Below are 24,784 nucleotides of genomic sequence, written 5' to 3'. Positions count from 1 at the left end.
GAACGAATCTCAATATCTATAGCACACATAATTTTCCACGTAAAAAGCAATCTTTCTTCCCCTTATGACTATCGATGTCCTGAATGTATACCTCCCTCACGATAGGACATGCAGTAGCGACCACCACTCAACCGTACATATCCGTGAAGCCTGTTGTACAAAGACTGGGTCGGTTCCCCTTGGCATAAAGGCGTCACTATTTCTGGCCCCGACCTATTTACTTGCTTTCTTGCATTCTACACCCATCTACAGACTCTGAGATTACAAGAACACATGTATTTTCACATGGTTTACCAGAATATTGTACCATTTACGCGATACTTCTCGATATCAAGCACATAGCAGTATGGCTTGCACAGCTGTATCACTCACGCAACATAATTCCAAAAATATAGACTCGAAATTATTTCTCTAGAAGCTCTAAACTTTAGCGAGATGGAGCGTGCTATACGCTGCTAAACAAAAACTTATCCCATCGGAAAGACCTTTACGTCAAAACTCGAAAAACTCGAAAAAATAGAGAAACTGATATTTCCACTCTCGAATTTCGGTGACAGTGATATAACAGATTCCAAATCATACTTTTATTTAAAAAGTTAACTGAGGTGTTTTCTCATGTCTATAGAACCAGCCATCTTGTCTTCCACCCATCTTTCACCTGCTAGTTCACACGTTAACACAGCACAATCGATGTTCTCTCAACTAGATAAAGGCCCGAAATGTGTAGAAGCAGTCAAGTGCTAACTCACATCCATATTGCATCTTCTCCAATTTCCACGCGATCACGAAAACTATCCAATATATGCGAAGTATTAGTTCGCTCTTTGGCCTAGATCATGACACGGTTAAATCAGCTACATTCCTGCATCCCAACAAACCTCTCCATTCTGATGGCTCCTGCCGTTAGCTGGAAATGTGTAATCATTCCAGCCACAGACCACCAGCCCAGACAGAATCGTACTAGGAAACCAGCTACATATATATTTTATCACTGTACTTACAATCAAAAATTACGATTGCATTCTCAATTGGGCGACATTTAAAAGTGAGTAAAGTATCGGAAAAACACCCTGGTGCTGGTTGTGGCTCTGGGAATAGAAATATATATAGAATTCTTATGACTTGAAATTCTTTCCCCTTTGCTATCACAGTATTGCACGTTAAATCTATACCTCCCTTACGACTTGACATATTCATTCCCTTTGCACATGTCAGAACACACGCACACACTTTATAAGCCTGACGCTCAAGGCGAACCTATCACACATCCGCTACTACTAAGTATAATACTCCGCCAATAACTGATTGCTGACGATATGAAATAATACTGACCGAAAATCAGCGATGGGTGGACATGTCTCATGAGTTTTTCTTGCGAGTGGTACCACTGTGTCTTAGAGACTTAATTGTCTTACAAACCGCCAGATGTTAAAAAACATGATGACAAGAACTACTGTATGGTACTGTCACAAGCGGTCTTGGTTCTACAGATGCACACAGGTATCCATGTTAAAAGCCATAGCGGCTTTATAAATCGAGGTACGGCATTAACTGCAAATGAAGTTGTTTTCCCAGACAAATACCGCGATACTGGATATAGACAGTGATCGCCAGAGTGTATATTATCAGACCAAAAGTGTGGTTTCACGTCACTGAAGGTGCTACCTCATAATAAAATTAGCGGATTTAGAAAGTGATTTGACTAAGAAACGTGCTATGAAGCTGGTATTTGAAACTCGCTCATGCCACCGCTATACATTTCTCCAGTATTTGTAACACATTGTGTCTCGATGCAATGCCAGACGTTTGGAGATATATGGACTGGGTTATAGGGAATGGTTGATTGAGAAGGATCACAAACAGTAGATGGTGTGCTGATTGAGATTATAAGAAATCTACACTAGCTTTTCAGATCTCTAGTGCTACACATTTTGGTAGAAATGATGTCTATGATATGGAATCAAGTCTTTCCATTCAACCACATACCTGCGTTCTATCCAAATGTAAGGTGCCAAGACATGGGCACTTACACGTTAGCCTACCAGCATTAGTATTAATAATAAATGGACTGGCCACGGCATCAGATCATGACTCTATTGAATTACGATAAATATGAGGGACTCTCGAGCAGTATTCCCTGCATGTCTGCATGATTGAGCCACTAACTTAAAGCGTTGGTGAAAAGTATCGGAAGTTGAGGATTGTGCAACGTAAAGTCTGCAGATAGCCGTAGCTCGCCGGGCCACAGTGGTCGGCAGCTAGCGCTCACCGGAAACGCGGGACAATACGGAGCTTTTGGGGATAGCCCGGCATCCGGAGCCACCTGTGCTGGGCAACACGTGGCGAAGGCGGGAATTTCGTTTGCCTAGGGGCGTTATGACCTACTCGATCATTGGGTAGATCTCAGTGGAGGGATTTCGGCGATGATAGAGCGTTCGACATTGGCCGATACTGAGTATTCTTTCACCGCGTTTTCGTACGCATGGGAGACGAGAGAATTGTGGAGGGACCTTGCCTTCAGCACGGCTGCCTGTATTAGAGGCCGGAGGACTGAAATGTGGCAACGTTACGTTAAGGCCTAGCGCATGGCTGTGGCTATAAGGTAGTGAACGGAAGCAGTTGTTTACGTACTTTCGCGGTGTCTGTTTTATCCGACATTACAGTGTAATTATGCTATTCTGTACTCTGCAAAACTTATAGCAAGTAGTCGTGACTACAGTCGAAGATATAACACAATGTAAGTATACAATTCTGTGAAGTTTGTAGTGTTTTTACATGTATATGTGCAAGTGTGCTACGTGAACGACTTTCGTCTACACAATTGAACAAAAGTTCTACTATATTCTAGATAAAATTTGAAAATAAAGTTTTGAATTCATAAGTGTAGTATCAGAATCTTCTCCTAAGTGATTTTGTGTTAATATTATGAATATTTCTACACATTTGATTCTATTTGTAGACTTGTGTTTCGTGATGTCCAAGCAGTAGAAATAACCAGTCCACTCAAATTCTCATTTGCTATTTTTAAATAATGGTTTTTTGATTTAAGATGTTACCAATTAATGGATCAATCTATTTGCAGATGCCAGAAAAATGTTGTGTTCCTGGTTGCAACAGCAACTAAAAATCCAGCAAGGAAGAGGGTTACATCTCAGTGTTCAGATTCCCTACTGAAGAGGAAAACAGAAAACGATGGACAAGAAATATCCCCAGAAAGGACTGGACTCCATCAAATAGAATTGTTGTTTGCATTAAACATTTTGAAGAATGTGATGTTTCAAGAGTGGAGATTTACAAGGACTGTGATGGGAACTGTCACGAGTTTCCTTGTCAAAGGCCATTGCTTTCACCAGAAGCTGTGCCAAAAATATTCACTGGGTTACCATCGTATTTAAGTAAGGTGCAGCCTCCAAGAAGGTGTGGCCCAGAAATAAGAAGGAAGGGTGCACGCCATGAAGAGAAGGAGAAGAATGAAGCCATGCTAAATGAGGACATTACTGCAAATTTTCAGTGTTTGTGTGCTGAGTACCAGGATAGAATAAACAGTGTAGGAAAGTGGAGTGTTAGTGTGAAAGAGAATAAGATATTCTTTCATACTGTAGATTTTTGTAAAGACATTCCTCAGGTCAAAGTGAGTATAGAAATTAATGACAAACTCATTTCAAGTGTGTGTGTGAATGGTTTCATTCTGTCACATGAGCAGCTCAGTTGGATTTTACCTTCCTCACTTAGAGAGACCAGATGGTCACAAACAGAAAATATTTTGAGTAGAGATATCAACTGTGATAGCTACACACCCGCTTTTAGTTCTCTTTTAAATAAATTAAAGAATATTGTAATGAAACTTACTCTGCATTCAGAAGCTAATCCAAATTGCTGTGCCACACTCTTGTTTCTGTTGGAAGAGATAGATATGTTGGCAATGAATAAGCGGACATATTCGGTTGATATGATGAGGCATGCATTTATCATCTATAACCAATCTCCAGCACGCTATAACGCACTCCGGTCAAGTGGATTACTTACCTTACCACATGTGAAACACAATCAGCAGCTTTCATCTTCACTGAAGATTTGTCCAACCAATAAATCACAAAATGCCAATTTTCTTAAAATTGTTGTGGATAAATTAAATGAGAGAGAAAAATTTGTAATTCTGCAAGTGGACGAAATTTATGTTAAGCCATGTATTCAGTTTAAAGGGGGGAAACTCCATGGATATGCAGAAAATAATGCCCCATCTGAGGCAAGAACTGCTTGTCTTTCTCACATCATCTTTATATGGCAGTTTCAAAGAAGTTGTTTATTCGAGTCCTGTCAAACAGTTGTCTGGCTCAGATCTCCATAAATTAACACTTAATGTGTTGCAGTTTCTTTCCTCATGTGCTCTGACTGTTGTTGTTATTATATCTGATAACAACAGAATTAATAGGAATATGTTTTCACTATTGGTAAAAAATTCCAGCAGTCCATATTCCTTTCTGTCATGTGGTTCCCCTGTATTTGTAATGTTTGACACTGTTCATTTGTTAAACAGTATTAGCAACAACGGGTTGAACCAGAGGGTCAGTGACAGAACATTTAAATTTCCCCATTTTGACTCAGCATCCAATGATCTGCTAATGGCAAAATTTTCAGATATTGAGAACCTATACAAAAAGGAATTCAACCAGCTTTTGAAATTAGCTCCTCGGTTGACTCACAAATCAGTGTATCCTAGTAGCTTACAAAGAAAAAATGTCAATCTTGTCTGCAATATTTTTAATGAGACAACGCTTGCAGGCTTAAAAACTGAATATGGTGAAAATTCAGGAACTGTACCCTTTGTTGAAATCATTCTCCGTTGGTGGAATATTATTAATGTTAAGAACTATACAAAGGGAATTCACAAACAAAATGAATTGTGTCTGCCTTTCACTAGTGCTTCTGATGACAGGCTTGAATTTCTTGACAAATTTTTGGCTTGGTTAGAGAGATGGAGGGCTTTGGACACTACCAGTTGTGTGACTATAGTCACACATCAGGCATTGTATCAGAGTACTTCTGTTACTTCAGAAGTTGTTGAATATTCTTTCAGTGGTGTTGGTGTGCAGTATCTTCTGATGGGAAAACTAGAAACTGATAATTTGGAATCACGGTTTAGTAGGTATCGTCAATTATCGGGTGGAAACTACAATGTTTCTGTAACCTAGGTATTTGAATCTGAAAATAAGTTGCGTATATTGAGTGTTTTGGGAATAAAGTCTGCAAAATATGGCCCAGTAAAATTTTCTCCAGAAATAATGAATGACGTAAGCATCTCAGATGTAATGTCTATGGATGTTGACGTGAATCCGTTTCTAAGTGTTCTGAACAACATAGGCAATGAAAGTGTTGATGTACACCAATCTGTGCTTCCGTATGTTTGTGGTTATGCAGTACACAAAATAACACAATTGCTCAGTTGTACAACATGCACTGATTTTGTTTTAGGCACACACCACAGATAAATATTTTGATAACCTTGTCCAAAGTGGATTGACTGTACCATGAGATATTGTTGTGGAACTTGGCACTTCTGTATATATAGTTATGCAGCTTTTAATATCTGAAGAATATGAAACAAAATTCCTCACTTGTCAAAATCAAAAGCAGTCACTACTCAGTCTGGTTGGCCAAGGAGTTGAATCACATATTTCTCTATAAATATTTGTAACAGATTCATGTCTCTGTGGAAGGCCACGTACTGATATCTACAAAATGCTGGTTTCCATTATGTGTAACATACTGTTAAATAATTATACCAAACTCCAAAATGATCATTTAATATGTTCCAAGAAGGAGGGAGTTAATAAAAAATTAAAAACATTACTTGACTTTTGATACTAAATTATGAAACTTCTTTCTTACCCATAACGTCAGTCCTTAAATGCTCTGATTAGTACTGGCAACGAGGAGGTGGCCACTATGAAATAAACTTTAATGCACTGATAAATTTCAGTCATGCTTCTTATGCAAATCCTACAGCAAGGTCCCCAATTCATTCTGACTCAGAAAGATGTGTGAAAGTATTTAAACAGATTGTGTATGACCTGTGATTCAAAAAAAAAAAAAAAAAAAGTCTAACATACTAATGAACAAAACAAAAAAAACGTTCGTTAAAAATTATTATTATTATGCCACCCTCATATATAAAGGTGTGAAAGATATGTTGCCGCTGTCAGAAACTTTTGTATTAGTTTGTCATTTATATAGGAAGGTACATGATAATACATTTCAAATAATAGACTGAAATAATTGCAAGTCTGCAAATAATGCTAGTAGGCACCTCACAAAATTGTTTGCTGAACTTGTATCTCCAAATCTCGGGTAAGAAACGTCATAATATACTGCTATGAAGCACATATGAGTTACTGAAAAGTTCATCGTTGCAAGGAAACGAGAATAAAATGCGTAATTCCGACATAAAGTCGGCATAATACTGCTAGAAATTAGGTTTTCTAGGTTACTGTGTTATTTGTAGGGACCAAATCTATAAAAAAAAGAAAGTGATTGCGTATTTATATCTGACACGTCGTCTGCATTCGACGAAATCTAAACTACAGTCTCGGCCCAGCTGGTGACGCTAGCCGGCCTACTGACGTCACAGGCTACGACGTTGTCAGCTTGACGACTCCGGCCTCTAATACAGGCGGCCGTGCCCTCAGCCATCGAGCGGTACGGACTTGGAGACGGCGTCTTGGCCATCGTCCTCGAAAAGAAATACACGGTCTGTATCGCAGCATTGCACCAACGCGTGTTCCGTGCAGAGTTCTGCGGTTAGAGCTCTCTGTGTGCTCAGAAGCGAGATTTTCACCAACGCCTTACCACTTCCAACAACTTACCTAATATTCTCGATCTAGAAGTTATCCTTGCGATGTGCCGAGTATTTATCAACGCAGCTGCTGGTAATAGGGGCGCGTAATTGCAAATTGTTAATGTGCCATTGTCAGGAGCGTGTTCGTGGACAAAGAGATTCACATTTTTTTTTTTTTTTTTTTGTAAATTTTGTCAGATGTGGAGAATATCAATGCCAATATTACGATCGAATTATCGACTGTCCCAGTAAGCTTCACATGTACTCTAGTCACTGCACAGCTTGCCCAGACGGGAAGGAAAGAAGGTTTGCAGTCTTCTGTGTCAGCGACGGACTGATAAGCTTACACAGAGGAGAAGTCCTTTAATGGTTACAGCCACTAGTGAATCATATTTCTGGCACTCTCATATCTGGAAATGATTCACCTTTTTCGAACCTATCCACTACAGAAAATTTTAGATAGTGCCTATGCTTCTTGCAACTGCTGCCATTTCTGCAGCTTTGTGCATGTGATCATTCCAATTTAGGTCGTAACTGAGAAGAAAGAGAGAGCTATATTCACCACCTTCTGCAACCCGTGTAGAAACAGAGTGACCTGAGTTAGTCCAACAGGACCATGTTTTGACTATTTAGTGGAAATGGGAACACGTCGTTATAGCTCTGCCAACAATGTACGATGTGTAAGGTCAGCGCTAAACGAAGTCTGCTCCTGCAACATGAAGTAGAATGAAAGACAGTACGAGAATATGGAGAAGGACGAGGATTTTGCAACTGCACTGTGGTGCATCCCCAAACTACATACAGATACTGCAGTCCAATGTCTGCTCCTGCAACATGAAGTAGAATAAAAGACAGTACAGGAATATGGAGAAGGACGAGGATTTTGCTACTGCACTGTGGTGCATTCCCAAACTACATACAGATACCGCAGTCCAAAGCAGATCAGCATCCCTCAGAGCCCATTCACGTCTATCACCCCAACATGCTATTGTCATTATTCTGTACCATGCCACGGAGAAAAATTACGAACTTTAAAAGCTCCACTAACTTCATCTGACAGAGAACTCCACAATATTTTTACTGCATCTCTCTCCTGCCATATATAGAAAACAAATACCATCTGTGCGTTGGCATCAATCACATGTGACGATCCTATTAAATATACACGTATTGATCGATTGCACAGGCCAGTGTAAAGTTGCATCACCTGCAGTGTAGGAGGATGACGGTATGCCACAAACTATACTATAAGTCGCAAGAGACGCTCTCTGTGACCGAGTCTCGTTCTTTGAAACATTGTTTTTTTTTCTGCTGTAACACACTTTGTACACCGCCACGCATTTTGTATTTTCTGCCACAACTTTGAAGTCTGTGTCAGGTTCTAAACTAACATCGACACGTTCTGATCCATTGCTTCTCACAGAAAACTAGACGTCACGCAGTGTAAAGGCCCCTGCCGCCAGAGGTTTGAGTCCTCCCTCGGGCATGGGTGTGTGTGTTGCTCTTAGCATAGATTAGTTTAAGTTAGTTTAAGTAGTGTGTAAGTCTAGGGACTGATGACCTACGCGGTTTGGTCCCTTAGGAATTCACACAGATCCAAACATTTTGAACAGTGTAAATCATGTTGTTACTGCTGTTAACCATAACACACCACACGCACTGGGTGACTTTAAATGAAAGACAGTTACAACATAAGGAAACTGGAAAAGTTTGCCGGCATTGTGGAGCGTTTCGAAACTGCTGTCCGAAGCTGATTGGCAACCTGTACATATAGCCCTTTGAGTACTGCAGACGTGATATGCCGCAGCGCTCCACCTTGCCGCGGGGCCTGCAGACGTTGTTTGCCGCTGAAGTGGGCTTTCCCATGGGCCCTGCTGACGGCATTCGCCACGCGGCCTGGCCAGTACTTGAGTCCTAATGACGGCTTATACCGCAGCCGGTTCCACTGCCTGTGGACCTGCGGACGTCAATAGCCGCCCAGGGCTGTATGCCAGTCCATCGCAAGTTCTTTTGTCCCGTTTACTCCCTGGGATGGATGTACCCTGCTATATGGGAAACACTTTGCTACGGATTTCGCAGTAGCTGTTCGACTTTCGTGCTAGCTGGTTCATGTGATCTTTTGCATTCTGCTTGTGTGGTGTCGTTTAGCTATAGGCTGTTTCATCAGGATTTTTAGAGTGCTGTCACATCTGAGTTCCACAGACAATTGGCACATCAGCGTCGTTGCACTAACGAAGAGATACTGGAGATTCTGACAAAGAGTGACAGTGTGTGGTGTGTGTACTGTAATACCTTCAGTACACACGCCATCAGATTATTTGACTTGTCGCTCTAACGAAGTAGGCGAGTGTCAGCAATGTGTCTTGTGGTCTTATCGTGGCGTGTTTAACTTCTGCCGTTAGGTCAGACGATAGAAATGCCACTTGCACGCTTAGAGTAGCAGATTGACGGCGACCAACTTTAAACAGAACTTGATTAATTTTCACACACATTTATTAAAATAATAACAAGCATAAAAATTACTTAACTTGGTTATGGATGCTATTTGCAATTGACAATCTGAAGTTCCTTTGGTATTGGTACATTAATCTTATTCTCACATATATCTCTCATACCTGACAAAAGTGTCTATTCATTTATCTTCATGGTTATGCACAGGAATATCGTAATCTTATTAGGCGCAGACTGAAACTTGAATGTAGACTGGTACAGAAAAATGTAGAACTCGTACAGACTGGTACAGACTAATGCAGACTGACTAATCGGAGGTCTGTACACTTGTTATAATACTTTGCGCGTTCATGTATCACTGCGCGAGTGTGATCCGCTGCGTTACATATTAATACGCAGATCGGCGGAAGCAGAACTTGGTCCGTCTCTATGGCAGCACCATCTCGTAGTGCGGAGGCGGACGAGCGCTGTGCCTAAGCTGTTGTGCTTAGCGGGGCGCGCTCTATTGGGAAAGTTGTGTACACGCTGACTATGTGGAACTATGTACACAACACAGTGACAGTGAGTGTGGTATCTCCAATGAATGTAGTGACGATGAAGGTTCATCAGAAGAATCTGGTAGTAATACACCTCCACGTACTTCGCCTAGTAGAGCTCGCCAGGACAGTTCTTCTTCAGATTCTGAAAGTGAAGGCGCATCGATCTGTGAAAGGCCACGCCATAGTGAGAATGAGAAATTTGACTGAAAAGAATGTGATTTCAGTCCAGCACTTCATGCATTTGATGACTCATCTTCAGGACATAATTGCCAACTAGCGCCTGATTCAAGCGTTCTGCCCTTTTTCATGCTATTTCCATAAGAAGATCTATTTAAATTTATAGCACTTGAAACGAACCGATTTTTCACTTTCACCATGGTAAATACGTTGGAATCAGTTCGTTCTCGACTATCCACCTGGAAAGATACAGGTTTTGAGGAAATGTATAGCTTCATTAGTATTTGGCTTCTCATGGCTTGTGTTAAAAAGTTGAGAATAAAGGAATATTGGTCCAGAGATGTACCTCTGAGTACCCCAAGTTTTGGCGAAGTTATGTTCCGTGACCGTTTTATGTTACTGTTCAGAATGTTGCATTTTAGTGACAACTTGGTCAATCGTGGAGATAACAGTTTGTTTAAAATCAGGAAAATAATTGATACAGTTCGTGTGGAGTTCGGCAGTGCATTTAATCCAAAACTCTGTGTCGATTAAAGCCTATTATTTTTCAAAGGTCTCTTATCTTTTAAACAATACTTTCCTTCGAAACGAAGTAGATTTGGAATCAAAACACTGGATGCGTCTTGGTTTTCATTGTATACACAGACACAACAACAGAAAATGAAGTCCATAATTTGGGGAAATATGGTGATATTGTGGCAACACTAACGAAGCCATACCTTGATCGTGGACATACTCTGTATGCCGACAATTGGTATACAAGTCCAGCCTTGTTCCTCTGGCTTCACACCCAGAGAACAGCAGCATGCGGTACTGTACGTAGGAACAGGCGCAACTTTACGAAGCTACAAAAGAAACTGAAACGAGGAGAAGTTGAGTTTATGTCGACTGACGTAATGCTTGCCATCAAGTGATGCGACAAGAGAGAAGTGTTCATGCTGACTACTTGCAACACTACAGAAATGTGTGACACAGGAAAGACAAACAGGACGAATAGCGAAAAAGTAATGAAGCCGCAATGTGTTGTTGATTACAATGCAAATATGGGAGCTGTAGACCACTCCGATATGCTATTAAGCTGTGTTGCATCTGTGCGTAAATCTGTTAAATGGTTCAAAAAGATTTTTTTTTCGTGTTGTGGACCTTTGTGTTTTGAAAGCTCACACTCTTCACAGATCGGTGACAGGGAGCAAAATATCATTAGCAGATTTTCATTTATGTCTGGTACGAGAACTTGTGGAAAAATTTTCTACAGAACGGAGAAGAGATAGGAAAGGAAGATGCTCTGATGACGAGAATCCTCTTTGCTTTACTCGGAGGCACTTTCCACATGTCCTTCCAAGTGACCAGTCTAATAAACGCGGACTACGGCGTAGATGTGCAGTCTGCTAGAAACAGAATGTGCGTCGAGAAACGATATATGAATGCGAAACATGCAATGTATCTTTGTGCGTTGACCCATGTTTTGAAACATACCACAGAAAGAAGAACTTTTAGCCAAGTTGCTACAGGTGGAAGATGAAAATAATTACAAAAATTAAAAAAATATTTTTGACTTCGCCATTGCCAGTCCAAAGCCCGGATGAGAAAGAAGGATAGGAAATGTAACTGTGCAAAAAAGAAGAAAGTCAGCGGATTGTCTGAGCTTGGAGAGCCTCTCCAGATGAAATACTTTGCTGACAAACACCTTATGTACGAACATGTGAAACATTCAGTCTGTGCTGACAAACACAGACTGGATACTGCAAACGTTCATTCAGAAGGTGCAAAGATAAAAACTTAGCACAAATTTATGTATTCTTCCGTAACTTCTTGGTAGAAATTAAACCTTAAACTTAGTGCAAATATCATTAATTTAACAAAACATTCTAGCATTATTATTACTACAAAATTGTAGCCTGGGTTGTGGTAAAAGATATTTATTTAAGCGGCGACTAATTTCGAGCGAATCCTATTTTCAAACCACCATGTAAAACAAAGACTGTGACAACCACATTATAGCTGGTAATAAAACCACAGAAGATTGATAGCTATCGATATTCTATGGTTTTATTAACAGTTATAATGTGTCTGTCACATTTCTTTTTGCCATGGTTGTTTGAAAATGTCGCCGCATAAATAAATACCTTTTATCGTAACCCAGTCTACAATTTCGTAGTAATATTCAGTAATGGATTGCTGTCCTATTTTTCCAGAACACTGGATTTGTGAAAAAATTCTAGGCCTACACTTGGAAAGTGCGTCTCGGCACACGTTGGTCAGTTGCACACACTCGTCTGTTTCTGAAGCACAAAAGGTCATTAGGAATTAAAGGTGACATTTAATTAGGTAGTTTAGAAACTTGAGCATTTCCTTGTCTAATTCTTAAACAAAAGTTATAAATCGTTGTTTATTTCTACTGTACAATAACAATTGCGTCCCATATAAAAAGAATTCAGAAGTGAATTTTTGATTTTGAAGTTTCCTTGGGGATAATTTATTGGGTTAATGCTCTCAAAATAAAGTGATTAGCTTCAGAAGTGTGTCTCAGCGTCCAGTCGGTTGTTTCCGGCCGAATTATTGCGCTAGTACAGAAGAATGTCAACGTTTGGTCGTTACGGATTCTACAGTATGCCAAATAAAACACAGGTGTATATTGAGACGTTATGACGATTCTCAAGAACTAATGGCAAATGAAAGAGAGCCTTTGATGAGGAAATACATGTTAGCAGCGTAAGCAGTTTCAGTGTACATTAGGTCTGTCGAGCAATTCATCTGCAGGTTCAAAGCTATGGGTAAGTATCCAGATATCCCGCATTTATTTGTAATGTCGGCGATCACACTAACTGCAAGACTGTCACGAACGCCGTGGTTACAGAAATACTCAGGCCAGGGCGAGGATCGCCGGGTGGAGAGCTCAGGCACACGCAGTAGTCCGCGGAAGTGGCTGCCAGCGCAGGTACACGGATTAGGGGGCACCAAGGGCAGGCTTGACACGGCCAGCCGCACACGCCGGTGCAGCACTCGAAGGGTTTAAATCGTCTGTCACAGCGACAGAATAGCTGATGGCTCTGTATTCCATTTCGACTGATTCCTCATATTGCAGTCATGTACACGATCGCTGTTTCGGTGCTAGCCATTGACAGAAGGTGTTGCCTCTCCACCAAATCTCTTTCCCCATCTCAAACAAGCAAAGTCATTCAATCACCTTCGATGTACTGTAATAATAAGCATCACTGTTGGTAGTGCGAATAATTTTAGCAATTTTACAGTAATTTCAACACCAGCCAATGATGTAACAGCATGTTTCCCAATTTCAATATCATCGCCCCTTCTCTACTTTGCGAGTATCATTGCGAATGTAGATAGATGACTGTGCAGTATGTCCATTCATTGTTAATTATGGAACATATACGTCATCAAAGTATACCAGACAATGCTCTACATACACTACTGGCCATTAAAATTGCTACACCACTAAGATGACGTGCTACAGACGCGAAATTTAACCGACAGGAAGAAGATGCCGTGATATGTAAATGATTAGTTTTTCAGAGCATTCACACAAGGTTGGCGCCGGTGGCGACACCTACAACGTGCTGACATGAGGAAAGTTTCCAACCGATTTCTCATACACAAACAGCAGTTGGCCAGCGTTGCCTGGTGAAAGGTTGCTGTGATGCCTCGTCAAAGGAGGAGAAATGCGTACCATCACGTTTCCGACTGTGATCAAGGTCGGATTGTAGCCTATCGCGATTGAAGTTTATCGTATCGCGACATTGCTGCTCCCGTTGGTCGAGATCCAATGACTGTTAGGAGAATATGGAATCAGTGGATTCAGGAGGGTAATACGGAACGCCGTGCTGGATCGCAACGGCCTCGTATCACTAGCTGTCGAGATGACAGCCATCTTATCCGCATGACTGTAACGGATCGAGCATTCACGTCTCGATCCCTGAGTCAACAGATGGGGACGTTCGCAAGACAACAACCATCTGCACGAACAGTTCGACGACGTTTGCAGCATCATGTACTATCAGCTCGGAGACCATGGCTGCAGTTACCCTCGACGCTGCATCACAGACAGGAGTGCCTGCGATGATATACTCAACGACGAAGCTGGATGCAGGAATGGCAAAACGTCATTTTTTCGAATGAATCCCGGTTTTATTTACAGCATCATGATGATCGCATCCGTGTTTGGCGACATCGCGGTGAACGAACATTGGAAGCGTGTATTCGACATCGCCATCGGTGTGATGGTATGGGGTGCCATTGGTAGCACCTCTCGGTCACCTATCGTTCACATTGACGGCACTTTGAACAGTCGACGTTACATTTCAGATGTGTTACGACCCGTGGCTCTGTCCTTCATTCGATCCCTGCGAAACCCTACATTTCAGCAGGATAATGCACGACCGCATGTTGCAGGTCCTGTACGGGCCTTTCTGGATACAGAAAATGTTCGACTGCTGTCCTGGCCAGCACATTCTCCAGATATCTCACTGATTGAAAACGTCTGGTCAATGGTGGCCGAGCAACTGGCTCGCCGCAATACGCCAATCACTACTCTTGATGAACTGTGGTATCGTGTTGAAGCTGCATGGGCAGCTGTACCCGTACACGCCATCCTAGCTCTGTTTGATTCAATGCCGAGGCGTATCAAGGCCGTTATTACGGCCAGAGGTGGTTGTTCTGGGTACTGATTTCTCAGAATATATGTACCTAAATTGCGTGAAAATGTAATCACATGTCAGTTTAAAGTATAATATATTTGTCCAATGAATACCCGTTTATCATCTGCAATTCTTCTTGGTGTAGCAATTTTAATGGCCAGTAGTGTATTTCTAGCACCTGGAGTGTGGTGCATAAATTACGATCTATCTGTATGCGGATGGGAGCCACAGAGCATTCTCACAGTCTTAGAATAAAATTAGAAACTGAAAGATCCCCTGGCATTGTCTTTGACCAACCCGCCCTGCAGCACCATTACAGATTTAGTCCGCAGCTGACCAGAAGTAGACCACTACATTCTGCGTCTCGTGAATGAATGAAGCTTGCCGAGTCCTCACCCATCCAAGTGAATAAGGTTTCTCCAGATGCGCCGCTTTCGAGGAGATTATCACCCCTTATCGGTGAATAGTAACAGATTTGAAAGTGTTGTAGTAGCAGACGGTTAAGAAGAACAAAAAACGGGTGGTTTTTATGCATGGTGGAGACGCAGACGAATGGAGTTCTACACATTTAACGTAAATCAACTAAGCTATCAATTTAAAGTATTGTTCTAGTGTCTGGTATCAGTACCAGGAAGTCAATGGGAAGAGAGAACAAACACATGCACTCCTAAGGCTATGCAGTTCGGCACTTAAAACAGGCTTTAATGTTAGATTGCTTCAGTTTCCGACCTATCAGTCGTGTTTAATGCAGCACTGTTAAGATCCCAATGTAAGAAATATGTTTGCAGCTCATGACATCCATCCTTCTTGCAGGTTTCTCCACGATAAACGACTGTAACAAGCTGTAAAATGAAAAAAGACTACTTTCTTACAGCATTGGCTCTGTGTGACACATGCACAATATAGCTTTCCAGAGATGTATAGCGTCCACTGTTCACATCTGATCATGGTTCTGAAATTATACTATGCCCACATCAGTCCTATATAAAATAATCGTTAGTAACGGAGAATACCTCTTACAAGGAACAGATAAATACATAGCAGCGTCCGACATGCGGAATTACACGTCATGCCACCACTAACTCTGTGAACAGCACAACTGTCAAGCAGATGTATACACGGGATTGCAGTGTCTCACAAACACCTATTACTAACTTAGAATCATCTTAGTTGTGAAACTGAAGTCTCTATCTTATACCCAAGATGCGACAGGGAAATGGAGAATATACAGTAAATCTTCGTTCGTTTAGAGGACTGCGTCGAAATAGGGGGGGTCACGTTTCATCACACATTAGATGGAAGTCCTCTGAGGACCGAGAGGTTTTCTCTTATCCACAATGTTCAAAGTCACACGCAGGACACGTGGCTGTATATTGGTATAACGCTTCCTTGCAGAACAGCGAAAAAAATGGTGAAATGACCTGTAGCAACATCTCCCTCTCAAGAACGCATCATCAGTCTGCCATTAAATCGTACCTCATTACAGCTCCATCCTAATCAAAAAATGGTTGAAATGGCTCTGAGCACTATGAGACTTAACATCTGAGGTCATCAGTCCCCTAGAACTTAGAACGCCTTAAACCTAACTAACCTAAGGACATCACACACATCCATGCCCGAGGCAGGCCTAGAACCTGCGACCGTAGCGGTTACTCGGTTCCAGACTGTAGCGCCTAGAACCGCTCGCCCACACCGGCCGGCTCCATCTCAATCGGTCACCTGGTGACTCTCTGTTATCCTACGGCAGTGTCGTGTGGCTAGGGTCTCCAGACGGGTAGACCGTTCACCTGGTGCAAGTCTAACGATTTGACACCATTTCGGCGTCTTGCGTGTCGATGGGGATGAAATGATGATGATAAGAACAACACAACACCCAGTCCCTGAGCAAAGAAAATCCCCGACCCAGCCAGGAATCGAACACAGGACGTCAGGTATGACATTCCGTGGCGCTGATCACTCAGCTACCAGGGGCGGACTCTGTTACCCTATAACGCAGATGCATGTAAATTTAGAGGCAGATGATTCTCTGTTTTCTTGAAAAGCGCCAAATACACTAGTCAACTCGCGTGTATCACTGTTACCTCAATAGACATACTGTAGAATGACTGTTACCCTGGTTCCTTTCGCTTCCATGTCGACATTTTCTCGTGTTCCTCTTGCAGTCACATACTTGTTCCAATGTACAAGAATTGTTCTGCGCTAACCAGAAGACATTTAAGTACTTCCTCAATTTCCCCACATTTCAGTGTATTTCCCTCAATTTATAAGTATTTTCCAGCATTTTTCGCCAATCTATCGATTGTTTTAAAATCACTTCTACCCATGTGATCATGACATATCCTCTCGTTCCATGTTCTAAAATTGCTTGTAAATGTAGTAAAGCTGCCAACACCTAGCGAAAACGCACTACTTTTTTGAGTGGGAGGTATAGTATAGCACTGCACTCGATGGTATCCAGACGCCTCCACCCTCATATTCCACATTTGCAGTTCATTTGCACTATTTTCTGTATGTCTGTGTATGTGTATGTGCAGATGGCTGCCATGACCAGGTACTCCCGCTGGTGGACTCAACTTCGAACGCTGAACACATCGTCGGATGTAACGCATGGTTGGTCCAACTGGGAGCCCTATCCCAGATGTGGCGTGTGCTGGATCTGCCTCTCAACGTCGGTCTGGATATATTGTGCGCGGCAGAGCCTTACACTGTCAGTGACGTGTTACCGCACTGTTGGTCTAATAATATACACTCCGGCGATCACCGTCTATATCCAGTACCGCGGTATTTGTCTGGAAAAACCACTTCATTCGGAGTTAATGCCATACGGCAATGTGGCCGTGCGGTTACAGGCGCTGCAGTCTGGAACCGCAAGACTGCTACGGTCGCAGGTTCGAATCCTGCCTCGGGCATGGATGTTTGTGATGTCCTTAGGTTAGTTAGGTTTAACTAGTTCTAAGTTCTAGGGGACTAATGACCTCAGCAGTTGAGTCCCATAGTGCTCAGAGCCATTTGAACCATTTGAACCATACGTCAATTTATACAGCCAGTAGCTTTAACATGGATACCTGTGTGGACCTGTAGAACCAAGACCGCTTGTGACATTACCATACAGTAGTTCTTATCGTCGTGTTTTTTAACATCTGGTGGTTTGTAAGACGATTAAGTCTCTCTTTCTAGGGCACAGTGGTACCACTCGCAAGAAAAACTTATGAGACATGTCCACCCATCTCCAATTTTCGGTCAGTATTATTTCGTATCGCCAGCAATCAGTTATTGGCGGAGTATTATACTTAGTACTAGCGGATGTGTGATAGGTTCGCCTTGAGCGTCAGGCTTGTAAAGTATGTGTGTGTGTGTGTTCTGACGTGTGTAAAGGGAATGACTATGTCCAGTCGTAAGGAAGGTATATATTTGACGCGGAATACTGCGATAGCAAAGGGGAAAGTATGTCAATTCATAAGAAAGGTATACATATTTCTATTTTCACAGCCACAGCCGACAGCAGGGTGTATTTCCGATGCTTCGCTCATTGTCAGATGTCGTCCAATTGAGATCGCAATCGTAATATTTAATTGTAAGCACAGTGATAAGATGTATATGTAGCTGGTTTCCTAGGGTGATGCTGTCTGCGCTGGTGGCCTACGGCGGGAATGATTCAGATTTTTAGCTAACAGCAGGAACTGTCTGAATGGAGAGACCTGTTGGGATGCATAAATTTAGCTGACTTAACCGTAATGTTCTCTAGAAAGCCGAATAGCTACCTAATACATAGTATGCGTTGGATAGCTTTCGTGATCGCGTGAAAATGTGAGACGATTCAATACGGACATGTGTTTGCACTCCCATGTAAATTGCCCGGATGACTGCTTCTACACATTTCGCGTCTTTATTTAGTTGAGAGAACATTTATTGTGGTGTGTGCATATAGCAGGTGAAAGATGGTTGGAAGACATCTTTGCCGGTTCCCTAGACATGAGAAAACCCCTTAGTTGACTTTGTAAATTAAAAGTATGATTTGGAATCTGTTACATCATCGACATCAGTATTCGAGATTGGAAATATCAGTTCCTCTATTTTATTCAAGTTTTGACGTAAAGGTCTTCGGAGACGGGATATAGTTTCAGTTACTCGGTGGTTTACAGCACGCTCCATCTCGCTAGAGTTTCTAGAGAAATAATTTCGAGGCTATATCTTCGGAATTATATTGCCCGTGCGATACTGCTATGCAAGTTATACTGCTATGCGCTTGATATCTAGAAGTGCCGAGTAAATGTACATTATTCTGGCAAACCATGTGAAAATACATGTGTTAATGTAATCCCAGAGTCTGTAGATGAGTGTAAAAGCAAGCAAGCAAGCAAATAGGTCGGGACCAAAACAGTGACACCTTTGTGCCGAGGGGAACCGACCCAGTCTTCGTGGTATACGTATGTGGGTCTGGTGGTCGCTACTGCATGTCCTATCGCGAGGGAGGTATAGATTCAGGACATCGATAGTCACAAGGGTAATGAAAGATTGCTTTGTACATGGAGAATTATGTTCGCTACAGATACTGAAGTTCGTTCCAGAACCACGGTTATAAAGAGGAGACATATCCAGTACATTGCTCGATGTCAGACTGTGGCAGCAAATTTATTTAATTGTAGTTACACTGATAAATATGTGCCTGATTCCCAATATTCTTGTGAGTCTGGTGATGGCCTTAGAAAGTGTAGCAGCAAACACGCAGGTCGGGGCTGGAAACAGCATCTCAGCAGACGCCTTTGTTCTCAGATATGTCTTGCCCATCCTTTGTACACTAGTTCAGAGAGTCTGAGAAAGCTTGCGGCTTATGACGATTTGGCTCGTGGCTGCCGCTGGGCGAATAGTGAAGTAACACACAGTTTGCGACGAGGTTCTTTCGGCACTGCGTGTGTCACGTTTATACTTTGCAGTAATTTGACAACATTCAATACGACGAATGTTTGTGTGGGACTATAGATAGTGTTTGAATTCTTACCAGTTAGGTCCTTCTCGGGTGGGTGCTCGTCCATGGCCGGCTGGCTACCCTCTGGCTGACCCCCGCTTCTGCATCTGCAGTAACGGACCGTGTTTACAGCGGCATTTTCCTCCATTGTCGCTGCACTGCGGCACTGTATGTGGGATGTATTTGACGATCTGTAGACCACTTTAGGAGGGTGCAATTGTCAGTGCAATATGGCGATTTGTTCAAAATAGTTTTCTGCTGCTTTTCGTCTGCAAAAAAAAAAAAAAAAAAAAAAGCGGAAATTGTTCCCAAACTGGAAGCAGCAGCAGTTTGAGGGGTAAATTCAGTAAGAGGCGGGCTGTCCTGTTAGGATCATCAGGAAGAATACATTCGGTGTTATTCAGGCTATTTTCGTAAACAGGTCCTGTTAGGACAAGAATTTCCATGCAGGCAAGCTGAGGCATCACGAAAGCTCCTACAAAAGCGACGGTTAACTATTTCTGCAGCACTTTACGAATTCCAGGAACGGACTGATAAGTAATGGATGGGCTGTCCCGTCGCGAGGAAGAATGCAGTCGTTGTTATTCTGAGCTACTTTCGTGAGCAGATCCCGTTAGGACAAGAATTTCCCTGCAGACAAACAGAGACATCACGAAAGCTCCTACAAAAGCGACCATTACTGATTCTACAGCACTATTTCCGAGAGGTAGACTTGGCTCTTATTTATATAGACATGTGATGTCGGTATAATTGAGAACCTTTTAGCTGCGCCTGCGATGGTGAGCCGCTATGCAAACATCTCGCTGAGGGTGATCCACTATGGAAACATCTCTCTCAGCGCTGTAACCGCAGCTCTGAGTCATTGCACCAGCAATGGTGCCTAGATGAGCACGTATTTCGACAGATATTTCTCAGGTGTCATGTATGGAAGGGATGCCGCTGCCTCATCCTTGGGGGACCCGAACTGACACCTGTTGGTGGTTCTGCAGCTGACGGCCACTTTGTCACTTCACGCACGATGTCTGCCGGTGCACCAGACTTCTGGGAGTGTGTGAGGTAGCGTCCTGTGCAGTCCGGAGGACAGGGGACTGCGGGCGGTGCGTTTATCTTGATCGAAAGATTTCTAACTGTGTAATTACATGTGATATATGTTTCATGTTGGTATTCCTTGTACAATTGGAATAAAAAAAGAAATGCGTTCGATGTAATTACTTCTCATAAGACCTGCATCTTTACAAACAGCAGAGAATGATGAGCAAGAGAATTCCAAGCTCTGCAAACTGATTTTTTAAATAAAAAAACAATATACCCTTGAATTTCCCATTTGTGAAATCCTTCCTCTCCACAGCAGTGCCTCCAATTTCCAGGTAGAGGAGGGGTGGGGGAGAGGGGAGGGGGCGAGGGGGCCGCGATAGCGTGGCAGGGGTGGTGATAGATTTCCTAAAAATTCTTTAAATAAATAAATAAACTATAATCCTTATACTGCCTTGAATCCACTAAATTGTTTAAATAAATAGTATTCCACACATTGTCGAAATTGTTTAAACAATATTCCATACACCACAATCAAATTCCCTGAAAATGACCGATCAACTCTTTCTCCTGCCAATTTCTGGGTGGGAGAGGAGGGGGTTTACCAGTGGAGGAGAGATTAATTAATTGATCAATTTAATTAAGTAGTCAGTCAAATTGACAAGAGTGAAAGGGGTCATCCAATAACTCAGACCTGAATGTGTACCTGTAGAAACGACAAGGGGTTTCCTGATGGGGGAGGTGAGTGGGAGGAAGTGGGGGTAACAATAGGTCAAGTACCTGTCAATCAACAGGAAGGATCCTTTTAGCAGAACAATAGGTTGACTTGTCCTTCAAAGGAGACCAATAGGTTAATGACCTGCCAATCAAAGGAGCACATTAGGTTAATGACATGTCGATCAAAGGAGGAAAATAGGTTTGCCCCTGAGTGCATGCCTGCCCGTGACGTAGGCACCCGCACTAACAAAGTGCAGCATTGTCGTTGTCATTCCACTACTCAAGGTTACTCTGCAATTTCAAATGACGGCCAAGGATTATATGACCAATTTGCATTATCAGATCCACCCCATGGTACAATGTTTGTTCTCCAGTGGTGATGCTGCGTTCCAGGAGAAAGAGCCTGCATTATCACATTTTGCATCGTCCAGGACTGTTTTTGTGGGCATGAGAATTAATTACTGCATTTTATCTGGCCAACACATTCACTACATCTCAACATTACTGAGCTTTTGTGGTCTACTTTGGAGAGAAGTGTGTGTGATCGCTCACATAATTACAGCTACCTCAACATGCGATTATCTCGCAGAAATAACAGAATGAGATCCGTTTGAAAGCCACCCAGGTGCTGTATTTATCCCTTTTGAGACAAATAAGAGCCTTTTTGAATGTGCTGTGTTTGCGGTGTTCCCACATTTTTTTCCACTCCCTGTAAGTGTGCTGTAACATAGCTGTCCATCTCAGTATCGATAGTTTTCTCTTCGTAACGGAGATTCTTAGTCATGCGTGAGATTTCGATTTGGGTTGTACGAGGATTGTCTCATGCTTGGTGTAGCGAGTGGTAGCCATTATTCATCAAGTAATTGGTAGAGCTTTCACAACGCCAGTCGTATTTTTTTTCATGTCGGTGCTTCATCAGTAAAATCATGTATAAAGTTATCGTGAACGAGTATACCTTCCGTGTTTGTGTGTCATGTTCCTCAGGGAATAAACACCCACGCCGTGACGGTAGCGGAATGAAGAAACGTGAACACGGGAAATAATTCGGTGAACACTCTGTATGAGAGAGACTGAAACGCTTGTTTGATTAAAATTCAGGAGTAAAGATATTTTCGTGCCAGTGAGGTGTCTTGTGGGCGGTCCTTTGGTTTGCGGCGGCCGATCAGACGTTTGTCGCTAGAATTTCGCTTTGAACTGGGCATGGGGACGTGACCCCAGTAACTCTTGTTTGTGACTTGTTTCTGTTCTGGCACATGGTTCCATTATGGTATTTCAAACTATGCTACTGCAAAGCTGTTGGTTTCATCGCTACGTTATTGGCTGAAGCAACAAAATGTAAGTGTAATCAGCTGCATTCATGTACGAATTTATTTTCCTAATGTTGCCGTTTGGCAAGGTTAATCTTTTATTCCCTACTTGGCATTCTGAGTGAAAACAAATCTTCGTCTTTGTCGACGGGTTTGAGTCGTAGACTGGAATGTCCATGCCTTCTGTTACCATCCATTGGATAGCTAGATGCAAAAAACACCATCATATTCAGTAACAAGTCAGTTCCATTCTCTGATATTACTATTGTACGTAACCTGTAAAATTATGCATTTCCTTTGAATTCAGTTTGAATTTCTATGGAGATTAATGAGATTTAATAAATGCCCACTTATTCTGTAAAAGGAATGGTTTTCTAAATGATCAAACTGTTAACAAAATTTCATGCCTGTGTGTTGTGCCTTCAGTTGTTTCTTTTCTGCTACCAATTGCTTATGTAAGCTCACGCTCTGCAACGGAATCCACTATTATTTCATGTCACTTTTAATTACATCGCGACTCAAAAATAAAGCGCGTATTCCTCAACTCCACAATTGCTATTATATAAATGTCATACGATTTTAAAGCATTTTGGGTAAGCCCTTTTAGAGCACACTCTGCAGATTACTGCTTACCAAATGCAAAGATGGAAGCTCCTTTTGTGTTCAGAGATTAGTGTTTTTATATTTAATTAAGGTTCAGAGTTATTTCAGATTATACAAACTGCGTAAACATGTGATTGCATGGATAATCTTCTATAAGACGATCTCTGTTATTCTAAACAGTTCACATTCTTTGCGCCCGTTTAGCTTCACTCGTCGTATCAACTAATGGTTTCCCTCTGACAGTAAGACTCATAAACCTGTTTCCCGTTGTGCTTGCCAAGGTTAGCTGGTGTCATATAAATTATCGTCAGATGCGTTTTAACAAATGAAGCAGATTTTTGGTGTGAGTAATTAAAAGGAAAGAAGACAACACCCGCAAACTGAACTTACGCGCTGTCGACCTTAACCACTTCTGAATATTTTCAACGAACCCCAGAAAGAAGTTTGACAAGTGATAGTACGCAAAACCTCAATCATTTTCATCTCTACCTTGGCTTAAAACTCTTCCATCTGCCACAATTTCACACGTATAAGGTCAAAATACTTTCTTCTGAGATGAAACATAATGTTGTCTACGATAAAATTTGGACGAAATAAACAATAAATAAAATTTCAGTAGCTCTAACAACGTATCACAGCTGCAGAACTCTACTATTTTGAAATCAAAGATAGCGTGAATGTTTCACGAGCCATACACAGTTATTGCCAAAATAGTTGTCAAATCTCCATCAAGTATAGTTTACCATCCGCAAATGGTACAGAACCAAATTTTGAAAAGTACTTAATGTTAAAGATACTCAGTCGTAGTTAAAACTCAGCTTCCATTTGCATTACAGGAAACACAATTCTATTTCTCATTAGCTTTTGGTCCTTCCTGAGACGAATACAGTTCGATATTTAAATCCAAGACCCTTCTGAGCACTCAACAACACGTCTGTGAAGAATTTTGTTCTTAAGTGACAATGACTGGTGAATGTTTGGCAACCAATGCGCTCGAAACACGCCGCAGACTGAATTCAGTTCTTAATGGTGTGACGAGACAAGGAGGTACTCACAGATACGCTAGACGAAAGTATTAATTACAAATGTCACTCTTCGTAACATTATGGTGATCGTCCCACGATCACTGGGGCTACTTTTTGTTGAAACCGAGGTATCTGAAAGTGCTTTACACTGTTAAGTAATTTTCGATAGTAGAAAGCAGAGAAACAAAAGATACCACTGATACACGTAAGCAGGCTTGTGCACAACCTTCATCCTCGTGATTGATCTGTGAACGAGATGCAGCAAATCATCGTTATCAAGGCAGTGTATCACGTAGCAACCGCCATACAGTCAGCAGAGACTTGCGCTGCATGAAAATAGATATTCCAGTTCTCGCTTCGCCCATCTGTGGCACAGACGTGACTTTTGCGTGCTGCAGTTTCCTGGACCATTAAGAAAATTACTCCCAGCACTTGAAAGGTCACCGAAAATTCTAGGAACTCACTCATTCTAATGAG

This window comes from Schistocerca americana, chromosome 3, assembly GCF_021461395.2.
Source record: "Schistocerca americana isolate TAMUIC-IGC-003095 chromosome 3, iqSchAmer2.1, whole genome shotgun sequence".
NCBI classification, from domain to species: Eukaryota; Metazoa; Arthropoda; class Insecta; order Orthoptera; family Acrididae; genus Schistocerca; species Schistocerca americana.
This window is presented reverse-complemented; position numbering follows the sequence as displayed.